At 22.2% G+C, this 23,979-nt stretch overlaps 1 protein-coding gene across 2 annotated transcripts in view; it reads left to right on the forward strand.

The window, feature by feature from the left end:
- LOC122510379 (tachykinin-like peptides receptor 86C) overlaps nt 1-23,979 on the forward strand; it is a gene marked incomplete at its 3' end in the record, with an annotated part of 114,050 nt that overhangs the window by 72,342 nt on the left and 17,729 nt on the right.

The raw sequence follows: 23,979 nt of genomic DNA on the forward strand, positions 1-23,979 counted from the left end.
TAGAAATAAGAATTTATAAGTAATTACAACGCTTATTATACATTCAGTGTATAGGATAATTGCCACCAATTATACAATCTTTGAATAATTATGAGAGAATTGAGGTAATTGCAGAACAGTTGAAAGATGAACAATGCTAAATGATTTATTACGTATAAAAATTCTTTAATTTTTTTCTTATTATTTTTTTTTCTTTTGACAAAAAGACATTGTGACATTGTCCTCAGTTGAGATGATGAAAATGGAACAAGATTAAATTCTGTTCTTTATTTGTGAGATGCTTGGAAGCATTTGGTTATGTACTTGGAAACTTTACTCGTTAAGATTGTTTCCAGATAATGTGAAAACATTTTCCTAATTACATTTGTTGTAACATATTTTTAAATTCTCTTCTCTTTTTTGCAGGCATTCATATTTCATGTTTGTCGCAAAAAGTTTTTTTCTATTTTTATTTATTATTATAACAATTATTTTAGTATAAGAAAAATTCGCAAAATTTGGTAGTTATTTTTTTCGAAAACTGTATTAAATGCTATTTGTTACATTTAAAAAATAACTTACTTTCGAAATTAAAATTGAATTCAACGGAGAATTAAATTTAGAAGAGCAAACGTTTTAAATTCAAGAAAAAGTGGAAAGAATTTTTGTAATTACAAACTTGAAACTACAAGACAAATTATGCGGAAGAAAGTACAGTTTAGGTTGCTTAGTTTGGAAATCGGTTTCTGAAAACATGTTTCAATTTTGTTTTCCTTTTTTTTCGTCGCAATAAATCATTAACCTTTTATTGGAAAACGATAAATTTCTCGTGCCTTCAACAATACTAAGAAATCTCTGTCAAATATTGAGACTTTTGTTAAATGTACTTTTAGTTCGCGTATGTCAAAAATACATACCGAACACAATTCATATACATTTCTCTCAGTAAAAGTAAAATGCTTTCTCTCGCATGTTTAAACAGAAGGAAAATATTATCTGTTAGCGATAGAAAGTGTTCATTTTTTTATATTTTTTTATAAAGTTTTGTTTTTAAATAATAAAAATATTAATTAAAAAAGTAATATTTAATTATTACAGTATAATTGTTAATTATATTTTTTTAATTAATATAGTATTTTTGAAATTTACTCGAGTGGCTACTGACTAAATAATCTCAGTTCTATTTGGTGAATAATTTTGTTATTTATCAGTAGAGGAAAAAATAACAATATATCAATAAATATGAAGGTAGAAAATAGTGATGAATTCGTGCGATTCAATTTAGGAAACGAGCGACATTGTCATTTATTCTGGAGTGTGACAGTTGAGATCCTATCACGTGACATGATTGAGACAATCATATAGTGGAGGCGAGACGATATTCTCGTATTTCGAGCAATATCTGTTAACTGTTAAGCGATAAAATCTATAGAACTTGTTTTGCCATATTTGTTCACTTTTTAAAATCTGGATCAAGGACGATAGAGAATTTTTGTCAATTTTCTTCTTTGGCATAGTTTAATAATAATAATTGAAATTGATATAATTATCAAGATACGGTGATGTGGATAACAATAGGGGCGCACATGCCTCTAAATAGGCATGAATATGTTTCGCCTCTTGATACTCTCCTTCGGATGCACTCACTCCTTTCATTCCTAGCGTTGCGATTCTCTTCTGCATAAATTAATCTGCAGAATGTTATCAAGAAACGTGTATCTAATGAGTCGATAAAGACATTATGTTTTTTATTATAATTTATTTTTATTTTCAAGTTCTTTTGGAAATTATTATCAGATTTTTTATTTTTATAAAAGAATAGTTGATAAAAATATTTCTATTCTGTTCTATTTTGTATTAATATTAGTAAATACTAAAATATTGATTATTCATACTTTTTGACACTTTTTTCACCTCATAGAACTATTTGGCTACTATTTTTGTTAGCTAATTTTTAGCTAAACTATTTTCAATACAATTCTTCTTAAGAATTCAATTATTTTCATAACACAGGCACACAAAAAAAAAAAAGTTGTCTGTTCATTGAACCAGACCTACATGTCTTATAGTATTTTGGCCCCCTGAATACGAATATGAAGTCAGAATTGCTCCATCACCCTCTGTTTTTTTTTAAATCGAAAAAACTACCCTTAAGTCTAAAATTCAAGAACTAAATTTAAAAAAATGAAATAACCGCGGTTTTCTTCTGATTAGAAGAATATATTTATGCGTATTCTTCTTTCAACAACTTAGAAATAATGTCAAAATTGCTCCATCACCCTCTGTTTTTTTTTAAATCGAAAAAACTACCCTTAAGTCTAAAATTCAAGAACTAAATTAAAAAAAATGAAATAACCGCGGTTTTCTTCTGAGTAGAAGAATATATTTATGCGTATTCTTCTTTCAACAACTTAGAAATAATGTCAAAATTGCTCCAACACCCCCTGTTTTTTTAAATCGGAAAAACTACCCTTAAATCTAAAATTCAAGAACTAAATTTAAAAAAAATGAAATAACATTATTTCTGAGTTGTTGAAAGAAGAAAACGCATAAATATATTCTTCTTCTCAGAAGTTAACTGCGGTTATTTAATTTTTTTAAATTTAGTTTTTGAATTTTTGATTTAAGGGTAGTCTCTTCGATTTAAAAAAAACAGGGGGTGATGGAGCAATTTTGAAATTATTTCTGAGTTGTTGAAAGAAGAAAACGCATAAATATATTTTTCTACTCCGAAGGAAACCGCGGTTATTTCATTTTTTTAAATTTAGTTCTTGAATTTTAGATTTAAGGGTAGTTTTTTCGATTTAAAAAAAAACAGGGGGTGATGGAGCAATTTTGAAATTATTTCTGAGTTGTTGAAAGAAGAAAACGCATAAATATATTTTTCTACTTCGAAGGAAACCGCGGTTATTTCATTTTTTTAAATTTAGTTCTTGAATTTTTGATTTAAGGGTAGTCTCTTCGATTTAAAAAAAACAGGGGGTGATGGAGCAATTTTGAAATTATTTCTGAGTTGTTGAAAGAAGAAAACGCATAAATATATTTTTCTACTCCGAAGGAAACCGCGGTTATTTCATTTTTTTAAATTTAGTTCTTGAATTTTAGATTTAAGGGTAGTTTTTCCGATTTAAAAAAACAGGGGGTGATGGAGCAATTTTGAAATTATTTCTGAGTTGTTGAAAGAAGAAATCGCATAAATATATTTTTCTACTCCGAAGGAAACCGCGGTTATTTCATTTTTTTAAATTTAGTTCTTGAATTTTAGACTTAAGGGTAGTTATCTCGATTTAAAAAAAAACAGAGGGTGATGGAGCAATTCTGACTTCATATCCGTATTCAGGGGGTCAAAATACTGTAAGACATGTAGGTCTGGTTCAATGAACAGACAACTTTTTTTTTTTTGTGTGCCTGTGTAAATAATACATTTTTTTATGGGAATTCAAAAAAAAATTTGAATAAAATTCTTCGCAAGAAATCAATTATTTTCATAAATAAATAAATAAATAAATAAATAAATAAATTTTTCTCGAGAATTCAATTATTTTAAGAAATTTTAATTAAATGCTTTATAAATTTGAAAAATCATACAAAAATTGATCATAGAATACAGTTATTTTCGTAAAATATAACATTCTTCCTGAGAATACAATTTATTTTCAAAAATGATTGTAAAAATCTTCGAAACAATTTAATTTTTTCCTTAAAAAATAAAATTCTTCCCAAGAATGCAATTCTTTTTAAAAATAAAAATTTTCACAAGAATTAAATAATTTCAAAAAAATTTAATAAAATTCTTTGTCAGATTTCAATAATTTTCAATTTTTTAATGTTTCTCAATGCAATTTAATTATTTTCAAAATTTTTTTAAAAAATCTGAGAAATTCAATTATTTAAAAAATTTTTAATAAAATTCTTCATAAGAAATTAATTATATTTTCATAAATAATAATATTTTTCTTCGTAATTCAATTATTATTTTCACAAATAGAATTCTTCACAGGAATTCAATTCTTTAAAAAATTCTTAAATAACATTTGTTGCAAGAATTCAATTATTTTCATAAATAACAAAACTTATCGCAGAGTTTCAATTATTTTTTTATACAGTTTTAAATAAAATGATAGAAAATTGCATTTATTCTTAAAATTTTTTTTTTAAAGCCTCCGAAAGAATTCTTCATGTTTGATAATAATATTTTCATAAATTATTGAATTTCAGAAGATTTGAATTTGAGAATCTTAATTCCTGTACAAAAATAATAATGATTAAATATTTATTTGAAAAAGAAGTTATTGATTTTTGCGAAGAATATAAATCTTGAAATTAATTGAATTTCTGCAATAATTTGTAACTTTTCCAAAATTAAATTTTTTTTCGTGTTTTTAACTAAAATTCTTCTTGGTATAAACTATAAATGTATTATTTTTTAATAATTTTGGAAAAAGCTCTTTGAGAAGTTTCAAATTAATTTGTTTATAATTCAATTGTACAAAATTTCAATTATTCGTGAATTATAATATTCGATTTTCAATTGTTTTTCATTAGTAAATTTTTATATTTAATTAGCCTTCTAGTTTGATATAGGTACATCTTTACAAAATTTAAGTGGTTACACGACCAAAAAAGAATTCGTCGTATTGTTGAATAATTATTAAATTATTATTTAATTATTATTTATATTCATTTATTATTTAATAATTAAATATAAATTAAATAAATTTTTTGGAAAATTAGAAAAATTAATGCTATTAGGAAAAAATTAATAGAATTAGAAAAAAAGATTAGGAAAATAGGATTAGGAATTTAGACATTAGGAAATTCAAAAATTTAATTCAAATTTAAATAATTTAATAAATAAATATTTTTCTTTATTCTTTATTGAAAATTTTTATTTTTTTCTTTAAATTAAAAAATATCTTTCATAAAAGTTCATAAAGTACCTGTAATTTATTTTTTTTATTAATGTAGAATTTAAAATTTACAATTTAAAAAAATTTTGCTAATTTTGAAACTTTGTGTATTTATTTCTATTCAAATTTATTACTGTTGATATAAAAAATTAGCTACTTATTAAAGTTTCGTGTTAGTTTTTTTGTGTAAATAGCTATACTGTTTCAGGCGAAATCAATATTTATAGAAGCAAATTAATATTCAGAGGATGTAAATCTAGACGTTCTTGCCGACAAGTATTCAATAATTTGTTTACTGCTGTTCACAGTTGTCAGTAATGAACTTTAGTTGATTAAAAATAGTCTCGCGTTAATTGCAATGAAATTACAACATTTAATTGTTTTTCATCTTTCTCTATTATTATATTTTTAATAAAAAAGAAAGAGGTAATATTGTGAAAAGTGATTTTTTATTTCGACGAAAAACCAAGAAATACGGAAGGAATTTAAAATTTCCATGGATAATAAGTGAGTCGAGTTTAATTATTTTTGATGAAGACTGTGCAAAAAAGGATTTCTTCCTTTTTATAGAATTTCCATAAATTCTTATTATCGAACCCAGGGATGATAATTTTACTTTAAATCAAATTAAAAAATAATTTTTTTCGATGACACTGAACGTCTTTGTGAATTTATTTTCGTGAAAAATATAATTTCCATTAATAAGAATTTATTTTCGAGAAAAATATAATTTTTATTAATAAAAATTTATTTTCGAGAAAAATTTATTTATAAGAATTTAATTTTCAGAAGGACAATTTTTGTAAATAATTTTTTTATGAGTTGAATATAAATGTAGGTGGTTTTTTTTTTATTGATTTATTCTAAGTTGATAATAATTTGATGCAATCTAGTGGATGTAAAAACTATTCTACAATTGTAGAGGCGGATTTGTTGATGGTTCTGATTAAGACGTATAGTGATAGCGCACCAGACATTAAATAAGAATCGCGAAAATTTATAGTCACGCCATATATATTTACTTCTTGAGTTTTACTATACATTGTTTGCAGTAAGCTAAGGAGCTATTATTTCTGAATAAAATATAGTTATTTTTAATCTTTAAATCTTCTTCTCACTTTTTATTTTTAAAATAATTTTTATATTTATCAGAGTTAATCAGTTGGAAATAAATAATTTTTTGATAAAAGATTTTTATTTTTTATCCCTTTGATAATTGTTCGAGAAAATTTTAATTTCACAGCCGAGCGGACAATACTTAGACCAATTACAATAGAATTTTTTTTCTGTATAAAATAGTTTTTATTTCCCGCTAATGTCCCAGAAAATCTTTAAATCCAATTACATTGGAATTTACAAAATCGAATTTAATTAAAATTCTACATTTCCAAAATTTCTAATTAAATATAAACCACGTTAAAATCTATTTCGCTTATAGAATAATTTTCACCATAAATTTCACCGATAAATATTTTCCTTTGTACATTTTCTATCTCTCTATTTTTTCATATATATTTTCCTCTTTAAATATTATGTAATAAACATCTCGTCATATCAACCGGAACGCTGAGCATCAAAAAGAATCACAAAATACATTTAAGAAAAATTTAATTTAAAAAAACATATTCTCAGGAAAATTTTTTTATTAAACAAAATTTTTGCATTGTCTGAATATTGAGAATACTCATAATAGTTATGCAAATGTTGTAATGTCAATTTAATGAGATTTTGCATATGACAGAAGTGTTTGTCCCTCTCTTGTAAATGTTAAAAGCAATTATTATTAGAGCATTTAATTAAACTCCGTAATTGGACGAATAAAGGTTTTCTTTTATTAAAATGCATATTATTCTTTTTTCCCCTTTTTTTTAAAATTGTTATCTTAATTAGAATCTGGCCATGGAATTTGCCATATAATTAAGAATGCTTCCTGTTTTTTTTTTGCTCACTGTCACGGTCTTTTGCGAAACATAAATTAAGCATTCAGAAAATATTTCAAGTGATTTAAATCGTTTTAATATAATTTGCAATTAATCAAGACAAAATGAAAAAATTTATTTATATATTTATATATTTATATATTTATATATATATATATATATATATATATTTATATATTTATATATAAATAAATGAATAAGAAAAAAATAAATATTTATATTCTTTTTATTAGTATATCCATTTGATTGGAGTCAAGGGGCAACTTTCTTGCGAATGCTCCTGCTAAGAAGCAATAAAACTTTACAGCACGAAAGTCTTAAGAATAAGATTAAAATAAACTTTACTGTTCTTGTTTTACTTAAGAAACTCCCTGTCCAGTAAAAGTCACAAACAGACTTTGTTGAGCTTCTTGATACACAAGTAGAACAAGTTCCATTTTCAGATCAAAGTACTTTATAATTCACCTCAAAAAGATTTTAATTTACTCGATTGTCGATACTTCTTTTGCTATATCTTGGACGCGATCATTTTTTTTATTTATTAAATTAAAAACAAATGTTTAAAAAATAATAATTTCCTTTTGTATTAAATATTAAACAAAAATAAAACAAGTTGTTTAGTTCGTAAAAATTTTGGTTCCTCTAAAGTCTACAGAAATAAAAGCAACACTTCGTCGGGCTTTTATCAAAAGAAATAGAAACAACAATATTGTACTGGAAGAATTTAATCAAGAATAAAAAAAACTCTTGAACCGGAAAAATTTTATCAAAAAAATTAAAAAAATCCCTTGTGTTGGTCAAATTTTAACAAAAAAAAAATAAATAAAAACAACTCCCTTGCACCGGGTAAACTTTATCAAAAAAAAACTCCCTTGCGCTGGGAAAATTTTATTAAAAGTTTGTTTCAAATAATCAATTACTTGTCGATTTATTAAATAAACTAGCAAATATTACGCGAGCTAGCGCGAAAAACGTGATATTCAATTTATTATTATGCAAATTACAAAATTTTTTATTTTCAAATATGAATTTTTGACTAATTTCAAATTCAAACTTTAAAAAAAATTCAACTATTAACTAATTTACTCATTAATTATTCTTAATTTCAAAAATTTTAATAATATTCTTCGCAAGAATTCAATTATTTTCATAAATAATAATATTCATCGTGAAAATTAAATTATTTTTATAAATAGAAAAAATCTTTGCAAAAATTCAATTATTTTCATAAATAATAATATTCTTCGTGAAAATTAAATTATTTTTATAAATAGAAAAAATCTTTGCAAAAATTCAATTATTTTTAAACAAAATCTTAATAACATTTTACGAACGAATACAATTATTTTCTAAAATTTTAATAAATCCTTCGAAACAATTCAATTATTTTTTTTAAATAGTAAAATTCTTTGCAAAAATTCAATATTATTTTTAAAACAATTTCACAAAATAATTCAATTCTTTTTTCTAAAATTTTAATAAATCCTTCGAAACAATTCAATTATATTTATAAATAGTAGAATTCTTTGCAAAAATTCAATTATATTAATTCCACGAAATAATTCAATTTTTTTTCTTAATTCGTTATAAAAAATTTCAAAAGAATTCAATTATTTACTAAAATTTTTATAAATCCTTCGAAACAATTCAATTATATTTATAAATAGTAAAATTCTTTGCGAAAATTCAATTATATTTAAAAAAAAAATTTCACGAAAGAATTCAATTTTTTTCTTAACTCGTTATAAAATTTTTCAAAAGAATTGAATTATTTTCAAAAATTTTAAAGAAATTCAATGGTAATTAAATGTTTAATTTCAGTTATTAAAAAACACTATTATTTTAAAAACTCGAAAGAAATTGTTCGTAAAATTCAATTATTTTCAATATTTTTAATTAAAATTATTAAAGAAACTCCATTATTTAAAAAAAAATCGAAGAAATTCAACAAAAAGAATTTAATAAGAATTTTTTAAAATTTTAATAAAATTCTTAGAAGAAATTCTATTAATATCAAATTTTTTGACAAAATTCTTTGCAACAATTCGATGATTTTCAATACATTAATTTTAAAATTAAAAATATTTAAAAAGAAAAATTATTAAAAATGTTACGAAACAAAAAAGAAAACAACAACAAACTTTAAACTGCGATTAGTTACCGCAACAAATAATAATAAAAATTATAAAAAGTAATGAAAAAATAAAAAAAAAGAATAGAAAGAAAATAAATCTAGTTTTCTGAGTGCTAAACTGTATTATTTTATAATTTTATAAAATATTTTGCAAACAAACTTTTTTGTTGGATTAAAGTAAAAAATTTCGTTTCTCATCAAGTAATTCTCTAACTAAGTTGAATTTATTTCTGAGAAAAAAAAATGTGAAAATGATTCGAAACAGAGGCGAACGGAGAAACTGCGCGTTGTTGCTTGTTGGGAAAAAACTCTTTTTTGAATAAGAAATTTTGTTACTTTTTTTTTTTTTTTTTTGCTTTTGTTAGATTTTATGTAATTTACTAGGACATTATTACGGTAAACTCTTTGGGTGGAACGTTTCCTAATCCAATTTACAGCATCTGCTAGACTCGCTGTTAAATGTATAACATATACATATACACACCCAGTTATATTAAGTTTGGTAGAGAAACACCGCTTGCAGGTGTTATTTCACCCACAAGCGATTAAAATAGAAATGAAGAAAGATCTAATCATAATTTTCCTACCATTTAGAACTATATTGTGTATACTTTCGGGATTTTATAATAACCTGGATTGCAAAAAATTCAAGAATAATAAAAATAGAAGAAATGCAGATAATATTTGTGAAAGTACAAAGTAGTTTAAGTAAAAAAAAAATTAGTTGAAGTTGGAATTAAAAAAAAAAATTCTCAGAGTAAAAAGTTAAAAAAAATTAGCAAAAGTTAAAATTAAAAAAAAAAAAATGAAGAAAAATATCAACAGTAAAAAGTAATAAAAATATTAAAAATGGAAAGTAAAAATAATAACAAAAGTTAATAATATAAAAAATAGTAAAATTACAAATTTTAAAAATAGTAAAAAATATAAAAAGTTAGTAGAAGTTAAAGTTAAAAAAAATAGCTACTTGAAATTTAAAAAAATTGCAAGAGTTAAAATTAAAAAATGGATAATAGAAAAAGTAAAAGAACAGCAAAAGTAAAAAGTAAAAAATTGGTAAAAGAAAAAGTAATAAAATAATAGTTGAAGTTAAAAGCAAAAAAAAATTAGTATAAAGAAATGTAAAAAGTAACTACATTTTAATGTAAAAAAAATTGTTAAAATTAAAAGAAGTAAATACAAAATAGCAAATGTTAATGGTAAAAAATTACTAAAAGGAAATGTAAGGAAAAAAATAGTAATAGTTAAAATTTAATAATTAATGAAACAATTAGTAGAAGTTGAAAGCAAAAAAATAGTAAAAGTAAATAGTAACAAAATAGCAACAGTAAAAAAATAAAAAAACATAGTAAAATGATTAAATGAAAAAGAATAATTATCAAAAAATATCAACAATTAAAAGTAAAAAATAATGAAAATGAAAAATAGTAAAAGTAAAGAAATAGTAAAAGTAAAAAATAGTAAAAGTGAAAAAATAGCAGAAGTAAAGAGTAAAAAAAAGTATCAAAAGTTAAAACAAAATTCTCACTAGACAATAATAAGTATTAAAAAAAAATAATCAAGAAAAGAAAGAAGTAATAAAAAAAGGAAAAAAAAATTAATCAATGAATTGTATTTAATCCCATAATGTTTTTAATTAACAAAACGCGAAAGTAAGTTTCTCACGCAGAAATTGAGAATCTTAAAGAAGATTTTGCACTCTCTGGAGATTAATGCAAATTCTGCAAGTTTAAACTTAATATAGAAAACTGTCAGCAGATTAAATCAGTTTTTTACGATTCTTTGTGTAATCCCTTTTAAAGTTCAATTTCAGTTCTACTTGATTTTACAAAGTAAAGCAATTTTTCAGAAAAAGAAAATTATTTTCCAAAGTTCATTTTCTTTTTCTTGTCATTAAAAAAAAAAAAAAATTCTCTAAAATGTGATGTTTTTACTTTTGATTTTTTAAAGCAATATTTTTCCTTAAAAATTTTCAGAAATTTAATTTACCTTCATGCTTTTAATAATGAAAAGAGAAAAATTCTTAAAAGGTAATTTACTTTTTAATTTTTTCTGCAAAAGGTATGTAATTTTCCACGTGAGGTAAACTTATTTAGTACGAAATTAACTTATTATTATTATTATTATTATTATTATTATTATTATTATTATTATTACAGTTATTATTGTTATTGTCAATAATTATTATAATTTACAACTACAGGGCGATTCTTTTTATTATTGTTTAAATAAATAAATATTATAATTATAATGATCTAATAATTTTCTTTAAAAAATCTATTTGTTTAAAAAATACTTTCTTTAAAGGAAAACTATATTAGTGCCATTATAATAAAATTCAATATATATTATACGCAAAGACTTGAATAAAACAGTAAAAAGCTTCTTCTTTAAGGCATAAAAGGATTATCATAATAAATTATTTCATGTTTACTTCCTTTAAATGAATAAAATATTTAAAACGCTATTTTTGTAATAAAAATTTTTTATAAATATTCTTTTTTTTTAGTGAATTTAAGTTTTAATATTATATTAGAAGAAATTTTCTTTCTGATTTGACAAGAGAATAAATTGAATTAAATTTTTAAAAAGAATAAAATAATAGAATATAAATTATTAAAATAGCTATATTTCTGATGAAAAATTTTATAAATATTATTCTTCTATTGAATTTGGTTTTAATACTTTATTACAAGAAAAATTGTCTTTTAAGTTTAATGGTAAAGTAAATTCAATTAGTTCTTCATAAATTTTTTAAAAATATATTGATTCTAGTTGGTAAAAATAAATTATGAGAGAACTTTTATAATTTTAGAGTAGAAGGAAAAAGTTTCTATAAGGCATTTTACCTTTATTGTTAATATATAATAAATTTTTTAAACATACGAAAGTATTTTTAATTCTGAAAATTTAATTTAATAATATAAAATACTTAAATTTAGATTCCTGTTACGTCCTTAAAGTTTTATATACGTATATTCAAGCGTGAACGTTAATATTTTTTTTTTTGTCTCTTCATTTAATTTCTATTTTGTCAAAAATATTATTTTTGATATAAAAATAATTTATTTATTGGTGTTAAACAATATTAATATGGATATGAAAATAATTAAATTATTCAAAATATTTAAACAGAAAAAAATTTTCTTTACTTGAACTTTCAAAGTTGTAATAAAATTTTCCGTTCTTTACTAAATTGAATAAATTTGCAAATTTTGTAAAATAAAAAACAAAAAATATTATTTTATTTTAAAGAGTGAATTACCTAGTTAGTTATTATTTTATAATTTTCGAAAGTTACAAATCAAGAACAAGAAATATAAACATTTATTCATTAATCTTCGTTTATGTCAAAGCAATAATAGCTAAAAAGCTATTAATGTTTTACAGGTCAATGGAAGTCAATCTGGTAAAGAAAAAAAAAACAACTCTGAAATAAACTGAAACCAAGTTTCAACTCTTTTCGCCAAAAGTTGTCTTTCCATTTAACCAAAAACAACTTTTTGTGAGGAGAAAAGTAATCTAAAAAAACAGGAAAACAAATTTTTAAAAAAAACTAATCCATATTTTTTATATTTATCTCAAAAATATATTGTAAGTTTTCTATTTGAAACTTATCCTTTGTTCAAAACTTGTTCCACAGAAAACAATAGACATTGAAAGTGCTATTCCCTCTCGATACTTGTATTATATTATTATACAGGAAGGGCAAATATTGGTAGGATAGATAAAATCAGAATTTCCATAATATTCTTGTTTCCGGTTTTCAAATATTATTTGCTTCCATACATTTTGAGGGAGGACAATAAAGCGAAATAATTTTACATTGCTAATAAAATTCGTTTTCAGAAGGGAAGATTTTTCTTTTCTTTTAATAAATTAAAAGTAGAATTCTTCTGCTATAGTGATTGACTTAAAATGAAATATTGATAAAGTGCAATAAATAAAATATTGTACATAAATAAATAAAATACAATATAAATAAAACATTGAGAGGGTAAATAAAATATATTTGATTCAAATAATCAATTACTTTTCTATTATTACATAAATATTTGTACTTTAATTCAATTATTATTATTTGAAGGAAATCATTTTCAATTAAATTAAATAAATTATATTTAAATCAATAATTTTAGTATATTTGATTGGATTTTTATTTTCATTACACAGGATGGTTTTGCCTGACTGTAATAGAGCTTTACTACTTAAACGTTAGATTTTAAAAATAGAATTAGTTTTGTCGGACTGAAATTTATTTGTACTACTGAAACCGTTAGTGCAATAGTTTAAAAACAAGTGTCTGACTTATGCTACTTTCTACTACTTGATATGAACAGTTAAAACGTTTGCCTGATTTAAGAATGTATTTTCTACCTGAAAAAATATATTTAATACATTCAAAAAAAGATTAGGCTGATTAAAATCTATTTTTACTACTGAAACTATATGTAGTTTTTATCTAATCAATTTTGTCTGACTAAAATCGATTTGTTCTAGTGCACCAGTAGTTGATACAAATCGAATTAATCTTGTATGACTAAAATCGATTTTACCTACCGAAACCAAACTTATTCACAATCGAGTGAATTTTGACTGACTAAAACTGATTTTTACTACTGAAATCGTAATTATTAATAATCGAATTTTTCTTGTCTGACTAAAATTCATTTTTACTACTAAATCTGTATTTTTCACTTTTATTTCTAATCCATAAGAATCTGAATAGTTTTGTCTGACCAATATCGATTTTGACTACTGAAATTGTTGTTTGGATTATTTTTATTTGCACTAAAGGGTTTTGTCTGACTATAATCGAGCTTTACTACTGAAACATTAGATTTTAAAAACAGAATTAGTTTTCCCGGATTAAAATTGATTTATACTTCTGAAACCGTCAGTGCAACAGTTTAAAAACAGGTGTCTGACATATGCTACTTTTTACTACTTAATATGAAGAGTTAAAATGTTTTCCTGATTTAAGAAGTTACCAGAAAAAAATATAGTTAAAAAATTCAAAATAGATTCGGCTGACTATAATCTATTTGTACTACTGAAACCATAGTTGGTATTTATGTAATAAATTCTGTCGTAACAAAATCGATTCGATCAACTGAAATGGTAGTTCGTATAAATCAAATAAATTTCAACTGCCGTTAATTTATTTACTACTAAGACCATTCCTAAAATATTATGAAAAACAATTGTCTGACTCAAAATTCTTTTTTCTACTTAATATAAAATATTTATTTTCCGAATAAAGGAGAGAAGAGGAAGTATATCACTATTACAAGTTGTCAAAAAATGAGCAAATACTAATATTTAAGAAAAAATCAATAGAATCATAATTCTTAATATTATTAAATTAATATTTGTTTTAATTTTTTTTTATTTTACTCTGTGTACGAATATTAACAATTTTTTCAAAAATTATATTTAAAAAATAAAATTGTTTCAATAACTATTGATTATAAATTACCTAAATAAGATCTACTTTTATTATATCCTTAAACCTAAATATTCCTTTCGGCTGACTATAATTGATTTTCACTACTAAAATAGTATTATTTTTATTTTAAGTATTTGCTAATAAAAATAGTTTTGTATGACTACAATCGATTTTTACTGCTGAAGTGCTGTGTCTTAGATTTTTATATTTATTTATATTAATAAAAATGTCTTTGTCTGACTACAATCGAGATTTACTACTTAAACCGCAATTAGTACAAATAAAATTCATTTTGTCTGATTGAAATTGATTTTTACTACTTAAACAATAGTTTTTGTTTTTATTTTAAATATTTACTAATAAAAATAGTTTTGTCTGACTAAAACAGATTTTTACCACTGATATCGTAGTTATTAAAAATCGTCTTTGCTTTGTCTGACTCAAAACTGATTTTTACTACTGAAACAGGCATTTTTATTTTACATTAGATCCATAGGAATCTAAATAGTTTTGTGTCACGAAAATCGATTTTTGCTACTGAAACTGATGTATGGATTTTCGTTACAAATATTCCATTTGTCTGACTATAATTGATTTTTACTACTAAAATAGTAGTATTTTTATTATAGATATACCTATTTACTAATGAAAATTGTTTTGTCTGATTAAAATCAATGTTTACTACTGAAGTGTTTTAGATTATTAATTTTATTTATATTTATCAAAATGGCTTTGTCGGACTATAATCGAGTTTTACTACTGAAAACATACCTACCAATATAGCGTATTCAATTTGCCTGACTAAAATTAATTTATACCACTGAAACCGTTATTACAATAGTTTAACACGTAATGTCTGACCTGTGCCACCTTCTACTACTTAATACGAACAATTAAAATGTTTACTTAATTAAATAAACTACTTGTACGTACAAGAGAATATACACAGGAAAAAAAAAGTCTGACTCCGTTTACACCTTAAATTCAGCCCATGTATTTCACATAAGTCTGTCCTTGTTTAATGGGTCTGACTCCGTTTACACCTTAAATTCAGCCTCGAAAACAGGCTGAAAGTAAAACTTTTTTTTTAGTGTGTAATACTTAAAAATTCTAATTTCGAAAGAACTTGAATAAAAATGTTTCAAAAATCTAACTTCCTCAAAATTTATAATTTAAATTTTTTTAAATTGAAGTTTTCTAAAACTTTAATTTCAAATTTTCTAAAATTCCTTTTTTTACTAATAATATTAGATATTAATTTAACTTTCTAAAATATAAAAATAGTTACCCATAAGTTATTGTGGAAAAATTGATTAATATTAATGCAAAATTTTAAATGAATTTAAATCTTTTTCAATATTTTATGTAAATAAAAGAAAAATAAAATAACACAAAAATTTATAACATAATGTATTTAATAATATAAAAAATATATTAAAAATTAAAATTAATATTTACTTCCGCAGTGTGGGATTATCAGAGTCCTTGTTGTCTATATAGTACCCTCGAGATATACGTTGCAGGTGAAGCAATTGAAGGGTCCCTAATGGTCGAATTTCCACGGTATTGGGTTTTACGATCTTGTTGTTAAATTTATCAGTAGAGGTCTAACTCATCTGATGATTAAGATATCTGATAATTAATTCAGATACCACTCTACATCCAAATATAATGAATAATTAAAACTGAAATATACTTATTAATAATCAAACATTTTATACTGATAAGCTGATTTCCTTGCTGCTCTAATAATTGATCAATTTTGAAACATGCGGTTAGTGTGCTGTGACTTTTTCATATTTTCAAAATAAAAATTGCCAATTTAATCAGTTTTTATATGAAATTTTGTCGTAATTACTTTTTTTTGTTTTAAATAATAATCTTCGTTAATTTGAAAATTATAAAAATGCTTTTAAATATTTGTGAAATTATTGAATCGAATTTTTAGATAATATTTATTTTTAGCATACACACACTATACGTTCTTGAAAAAATTTGTATAAATAAAAAAACAAATCTACTGATAGAGATTTTCACTGTGTAAATATTTATATAAAGCAAGAAAATGATTTAAATAAAAGTTTCAAAGAGTTAAAATTTTTTTTTGTTGAACTTCGATTTGCCACGTATTTGTTTAAATTTTTTTTTCCATAGAAAGAAGACTTTTTTTGATAGAAGGAGAATTTTTTTGTTAAAAAAAAAAACATTTTTGTTTTGAAAGAGAAAATTAAAAAACAGTTTTTTCAATAACTTAACTAAAAGATAACTTTTTGAATGATAAAATCGGAATGTATGAAAAATAAAAGAGAGAAAATATTTCGTCAAATAAAAAATAGACAATTTACTTTCTTTTTGGGGGAAAAAAATACAATTTCACGACTAACTAAAATTCAATTTCTTTCCTTCTGGTCTAAATAATTCTGTTAGACACGAATCCAAAGTTTGCAGTTTAATGTTATGTAAATGAGGGTTTTGAAACTTTCTTTCAATCAATTCCAGAGTGGAGAAAAAAAAATCCAATCAATTGTTATCTTTTTAACTCTGCAGGAAAGTGACTTTAAAAAGTGTCTTTAAAAAACCTGCTTGCAGTAAAATTTGTTTATTTAGTTTTTGGAAAATTGTGATTTTTATATTTTTTTATTTGTTGATTCACTTCAAAAAATTGTTAAAATAAAAGACCATGAAACTAAGAAAGAACGAAAAAATATAGAATAAAGTTACGAAAAATACAAGGAATACAAAGGAAATTCCAAAACAATAGAAAAAAATATAACATAATACAAGGAGATAAAAGAAAATACAAAATATACAAAACAGGAAAAAAAGTTTAAAAATAATAAAAAATTCTTTTTGAATTTCTATTATATTAAAAATTATCTTTTATAAAACTATAAATTTTGGGTATAAGATTTTTTTTTCTAAATCAAGAAGTATATCAATTCTTTTTTAATAATTAACAAAAATACATTCAACTTTTTCAAATCTTTGGTGAATTGATAATTATAATCTTATTTCGAGTAAATCCGATCATTTTTCTTATTAAGATAAATGAACAGTGCATCTGAAACAAAACGGAAGTAAATTTCTTCATATATACATTTTACCTTTTTTAAGCTAGTATTTTATTGCTTTGAAAAAAATACACAATTTATCACATAGCGAGAGAGAAAGATAGTGAGAGGGAGGGAAATACGCTTTTTAACAAAGTTGCTTAACTACTAAAGTTGGAAAAGTTACATTAAAAAAGCATACAATATTTTTGAGTAGACGATTTAAACCAAAACAGAAAAGTTTATTAAATGAAATTAATTTTCAGGTACTGTATTTTTCAACATCACGTTTAATTTATTGTTTAATTAACAAATTTTTCATTTCATAAAGTAGCATTTAATTTTTAAAAAAGTTGTAATTTAATTATACATTTGAGCTAATTAGTACAAGAATAATAATTAATTGCGTAATTATTAAGAAATTATTAAAAAATTATTAAGTAACTAATTCGTTTACTCATGTAGTCATTCATTTATTAATTATCATATGTTTAAGTAATGTTAAATAACTAATTACTTAATACATTAGACTTTTTAAAATTCTTTACTAATTGAAATAATTTTGTCTGACTAAAATCGATTTACACTATACTGAAACCGCAGTTATTAAAAATCGAATTTTCAATGTCTGACTAAAATTCATTTTTACTACTAAATCAATAATTTCCAATTTTATTTCCAATTCATAAGAATTTAAAAAATAAAAAGTTTGGAATGACCAAAATCGATTTTGACTACACTGTAATTATTGTTTGGATTTTTTATTTACACAAGATGATTTTGTCTGACTGTAATCGATGTTTACTACTGAAGTGATGTGGTTTAGATTTTTATTTTTATTTATATTTATCAAAATGGCTTTGACGGACTATAATCGAGTTTTACTACTGAAAACATACCTACCAATATAGCGTATTAAATTTGCCTGACTAAAATTAATTTATACTACTGAAAATGTTTTTATCTGACCTGTGCCATTTTTTACTACTTATTATGAACAGTTAAAATGTTTGACTGACTAAAGAATGTTCTTTCTAACCGAGAAAAATAAAGTTTATAAATTTTAAATAATTCTGTCTGACTAAAATTGATTTGTACTACTTAAGCTGTAGTTAAAACAAATCGAATAAATTTTGTCTGACTAAAATCGATTTGTTCTACTGTATTCGTCCTGGGTAAAAATCAAATAAATTTTGTCTGACTAAAATTGATTTCTTCTACTGCATCCGTCATATGTAAAAAAAAACTAAAAAAATTTTAATTTTTCCCACAGAATTTTAATGAAATAAATATTTTTTTTATGTTTAAAAAAATAGTCGTAAATATTTTTTCTTATATAATTTTTTACATTAATTTTAAATATTTTTTACTGAAACAGTTTTGTTTGCTGTAATTCGTTAAATAATAAAAAAATACTAGAAAATTTTAACAAGTATACAAATCAACAATACACTATTCGAATAATATTATTATCAACAGTGAACATATAACATCAATTGTATTTTTTTATCAACAAGAATGTGCAATTGCAGAATAATAAAATGTTTCCTGAATTCGTTTGTCAAGAATAATTTCAGTTTGCATAAAATTGGCTTGATGAAATTATTCGAGATGTTTCGGAATTTTATTATAGAAAAAAAAACTCGGATTATATTTTCAGTTTAGAAAAATAATCCATAGTAGAAAATTGATACGATAGAGAAGGGAAATAATCATTTTTTGACACTGTCATTTTGAAAGTAATTTAGAATCCCCAGTCACGTATATGATGCCTTTCTCACTGTTGCAAAACTTATCGAATGCGGATGTAACTTTTTCATATTATCTGCGTTGATGGCAGCAGATGTCATATTTCTGTAAAAATGAACTTAAAGTGTGAAACTGTTCAAGGAAATGACAGATAACGGATCCATATTGATATTAAAAAAAGGGGTTTTTTTTCTCTTAACTTGAAACATAACAGATGGCTCATGATATGAACTTTCTTTTACTCTTTTAACTAAGATATATTATATTTCACAGCAGGTGTATATAATAATGTAAATATTATAATTGTTTTTTAACTTTCCAGCAGAAATTGCTTTTGTAATTTTCTTTTCATAATTATATGCAATTTATTAAAGTAATTTACATATTTTCCTTTTTTTTATAACTGAATTTTGTTTTGCATTTCTTTAGTTCTAATTTTATTTGTTTTCTTAATTTTCCTATTTTTAATTTAAATCTTTTGATTCCATTTTTATTACTTTTATTTATTACTTCTTATTGTTTATTATTTCTTATTAATTTTTTTATTTCTTAATTTAATGTAATTGTATTATTTATTTTTATTATTTACTTGTTCTACTTTTACTATTACTTTTTTATTTTCGCTGTTTGACTTTATTAAATATACAAAAGATAATAATAAATAAATTAAATTTAGTTTGTTGAAAATTTTTTTTTATTTAAAACTTGCAATTCTGCAACTTGTTGCTTTTACTTTTTATACGATCATTTCCGGGAAAAATGTTTATTGATCCAAATAACAAACACATAAAGAGACTATTTTTCCATTTTTGACAAAAACAAGTGGAAATTCTAAACACACATTGCTTTTGTGTCACAAAAAAGAATTCCTGCATCTCTGAAGACTTTTTTTTAAATTACTCTTCAAATCGGAACTAGTAAAATTTCATTAATTTAAAATAGTCACTGACATTTTGCTTTGAAGATTTATTTTTTACTTTATAAATTTCTGTATTTTTTCAAGGACCTTATTACTTTTTTAATTTACTTGAAAAAATTGGATTTTTTAATTAAATTTTTTAATAAAATTTGACGAACAAAGTAAAACAAACTAACGAATAAATAAGGGAAGTAAAATAAATGAATGAAATAAAAAAACTTGAAATAAATAAATTAAAGAAAATAAGTATTTAATTTTAGAAATTAAAACTCGTAGGTAGTAGTTTTAATATAAAAATTAAATTTATTTATTATAATTCATTAACAGTTTATTTGATTAATTATATACTAAATAAAAAAAATCTAATAATTTACTATTAAATTTTAACTAAATTAAAAAAAGAATTGTACTATCTTACTACTAAATTTTAAGTAATTTAATAAACAAGTCAGTTACCAATTTCAAGAAGAGTAATTTCAAAATTTCTTCTAATAATAATGAAAATATTAAAAAAAAAATAATAAAAAGAAATAATATTCGATAATTTTTATTCTTGAGAAGTAATAAAAATTTACCAGAATATAATAATGAGGTTAATTGATCAATCAGTGAGGGAAAATAAAAAATTTGCAAATTTTCCTGAACAACTTAAATAAAGTCAATTTCTAGATCACCATGAAATTTCATTGATTGTAAATTGAAGAGTGCAATCAAAAGAGAAATTGTTCTCGATTGAAGGGCGTTGTGATAAAAAAAAAACGATTTTTATGTAAAAAATGCAACTGTTTTTTTTAAATTATACTTACTATTTTTAACTGTATGCACAATAAGTCAATAATGATAAAAAATAATAATAATAATAAAATAATAATAATATAATTTAAAACATTTTTATTTGACAAATTTTTAAAAATCAACGCTTCTGTGTGAAAGGAAATTTTTTTATAGCGTTTGTTTTATATAAATATTTTTGCAAGTGAATTTTAAAAATCACTTTGCTTTCTTTTTTACTAGTTTTCTACTCCTTTTTTATCGAAAAAATTATTACCGTGTTGATAAATTTTTCAATATTAATTGCAGTATATCATCTTTATTGTTTTATTTTTACTTTATTTAAAATTTCTATTTTCACTGCAAAATATAAAAAAATAAATAATAATAATAGTATTTCGTACTATTTGCACGAAAGGGCTTGTTCCATTTATAAATAAATAAATAACAATGTATGAAAAATAAATAAATAAACTATAAAAAATGCTTCAGATACAAAAAAATTTAATTACTTTTGCGAAATTTTCAGATTTTTTTTTAGTTATAGAGAAAAATGTATTTTTTCGAAATAAACTCTTTGTTGAAAGTATAATAATAAATTTTTCCCATCATTGACTATAGTTATATGAAATTCTAGGACAGACTACTTTGCTTTTTGTAACTATATGTCCAAGGACTATGTATTCTGTTTGAAGTAAATAAACAAGATCGTCAAATGCTACATTATTAAAGTGAGCTTATCGATTTTATAGAACACTTTTTTCCTCCGAAGAAACAAATTTCAAGTCTTCAAAGAATCTCTTGGTGGTCGTTTTATTTTCCATCGCAACTTCAGAACAAAAAAAGGAGTCATGCTTTTTATTCGTTTATTGCATGTACTCTGTTTTTGAACAAAAAATTTGTAACTACCGTGTACATTGTATTCAGTTTTTAGAGTAAGTTATAAGTATTGTAAAATATCAGATTGTAAATAAGTTCTATATTATTGTTTACATTAAATTTATATTATTTTTTGGAATATTTTTTCTTCACTTTTTATGCTATAAAATCGAAATTTTTGAATTATTTTTTTAAAGTATTAATCAAATAAATTTCAACTGACGTTCATTTATTTACTACTAAAACCAATACTAAAATATTATGAAAAATAATTGTCCGACTTAAACAATAGTTTTTGTTTTTATTTTAAATATTTACTAATGAAAATAGTTTTGTCTGACTAATAATGATTTTTACTACTGAAACTGTGATTTAGATTTTGATTTTTATTTAAATTAAGTAATCAAAATGACCTTGCCAGACAATAATCGAATTTCACTACTGAAAGCTTAGTTACTATGTAGGGAATTAATTTTGTCTGATTAAAATAAATTTATACTACTGAAAAATCAAGATTTATACTACTGAATCAAAAATGAGTACAAATCAAATTAATTTCCTTTGACTAAAATTAATTTAAACTACTGAAACTACCAGAAAAAATATTCTTTCAGAATTCGAAATAAATTTTTTTTGACTGAAATTGATTTGTACTACTGAAATAATATTTATTAAAAAGTAAAAACAAAGAGATTTTGTCTGACTAAAACAGGTTTTTACCACTGATTTATTACGTTTTTTCCTCTTTAACTATTCGTTTATTTACCGTCGTGGTGTCAATTAAATTTTATATTAAATTTTATAATTATGAAGAGATTTAGTTTACATTAAAATGCATTAAGAAATTTCAGTCGCTTTAGTCAAACTATGCGTCTAGAAATGTCTAGATAAGCCAAACTTTAAATACCCACTTCATATTTCCAGTCTAGTTTGCAATTTATATTTACTTGTTTCATTAAAAATAATTAACGACTCAATTTTTATTACATTCTCATCATATGAGAAGGTATTTTTTAATATAAATATCAATTATTTAAGTATTTGTAATCTTCAAAACAATAGTATTAATTTGTTTTAAAAAGTGTAATATTTATAAGCAAATTCTAAGATATTTTTCTAATAGAATTGAAAGTAAAATTTTATATGAAAAAAATTATTTGTTTAAAATAATTGATCACTTGTTTATTATCAAATAAAAATTTACTTGATTCAAACAATTTTTAATTAATTCAAATAAATCATATTCGAACCAATAATTTTAGTATTTTTTTTTTTTTGTTATTTTTTGTTTTAACTGTATTTAAAGGAAATACCATTTAATTGATTGAAATAAAAATTATTATTTGATACAAGGAAATATTTATTTGATCTCTTGGATTTCTCTTACGTAAATCCAGTTTATGAGAGTGGAGATACGGTTATAAGAGAATTATATATAACATGCAGTTAACATTATACAATAGTTCAAAAATAATTTGTATTCCTTAATTGTTATTATTGCTAGGTATTAATATTATTATTAATTAATAAAAATGGAATGTCTGACTTAAAAAACAATTACTCACTACTGTTAGTATAATTATTAATTTAACACTTTTTTGTCTGACTAAAGCTTCTTTTTACTACTAACAAAAAAAATTAGTGGATTATGTCTGATTTAAACTATTATTTACTACTAATAAAGATTATTGTATTATTTTTTCTACTTAAATATTTTCAAAAACATATCATCCAAAAAAGAAAAATATAATTAAAATCAAACATTAATGTTATTAAGAATGAATGATTTTAATATAAAAAGCAAATTTTAAAAAAATAAATAAATATAAATTTATTTGCTTAAAAAATTGTTTAAAAGTTTATAAATAATTATTATTTTGACATAAATTTTGATATATAAAATTTTAAGTCAAAACTTTAATAATTTATGTAACAATTTTGATACTGAAATTTATTAATAATTTGCTTCTCTAGGAAGTCTGTTAATTAGAGAAGGCTTAATTAGTTCTATGAATAGTATTAGTAAATAGTGAGTAATTTCTAGTTGCTCTTCTTGGAACAGATAAATTAATCATTGAAAGAAGTGAGAGCCTAAATTATGTCATTTAAAAAATTATACAATAAAATAATATCAGCAAAGCGAAAACTGGAATGATAATAATAACAAAAAATGTATTTATTTATTTATTGATTTATACA

This window comes from Leptopilina heterotoma, unplaced genomic scaffold (genome assembly GCF_015476425.1).
Source record: "Leptopilina heterotoma isolate Lh14 unplaced genomic scaffold, ASM1547642v1 Lhet_120, whole genome shotgun sequence".
NCBI classification, from domain to species: Eukaryota; Metazoa; Arthropoda; class Insecta; order Hymenoptera; family Figitidae; genus Leptopilina; species Leptopilina heterotoma.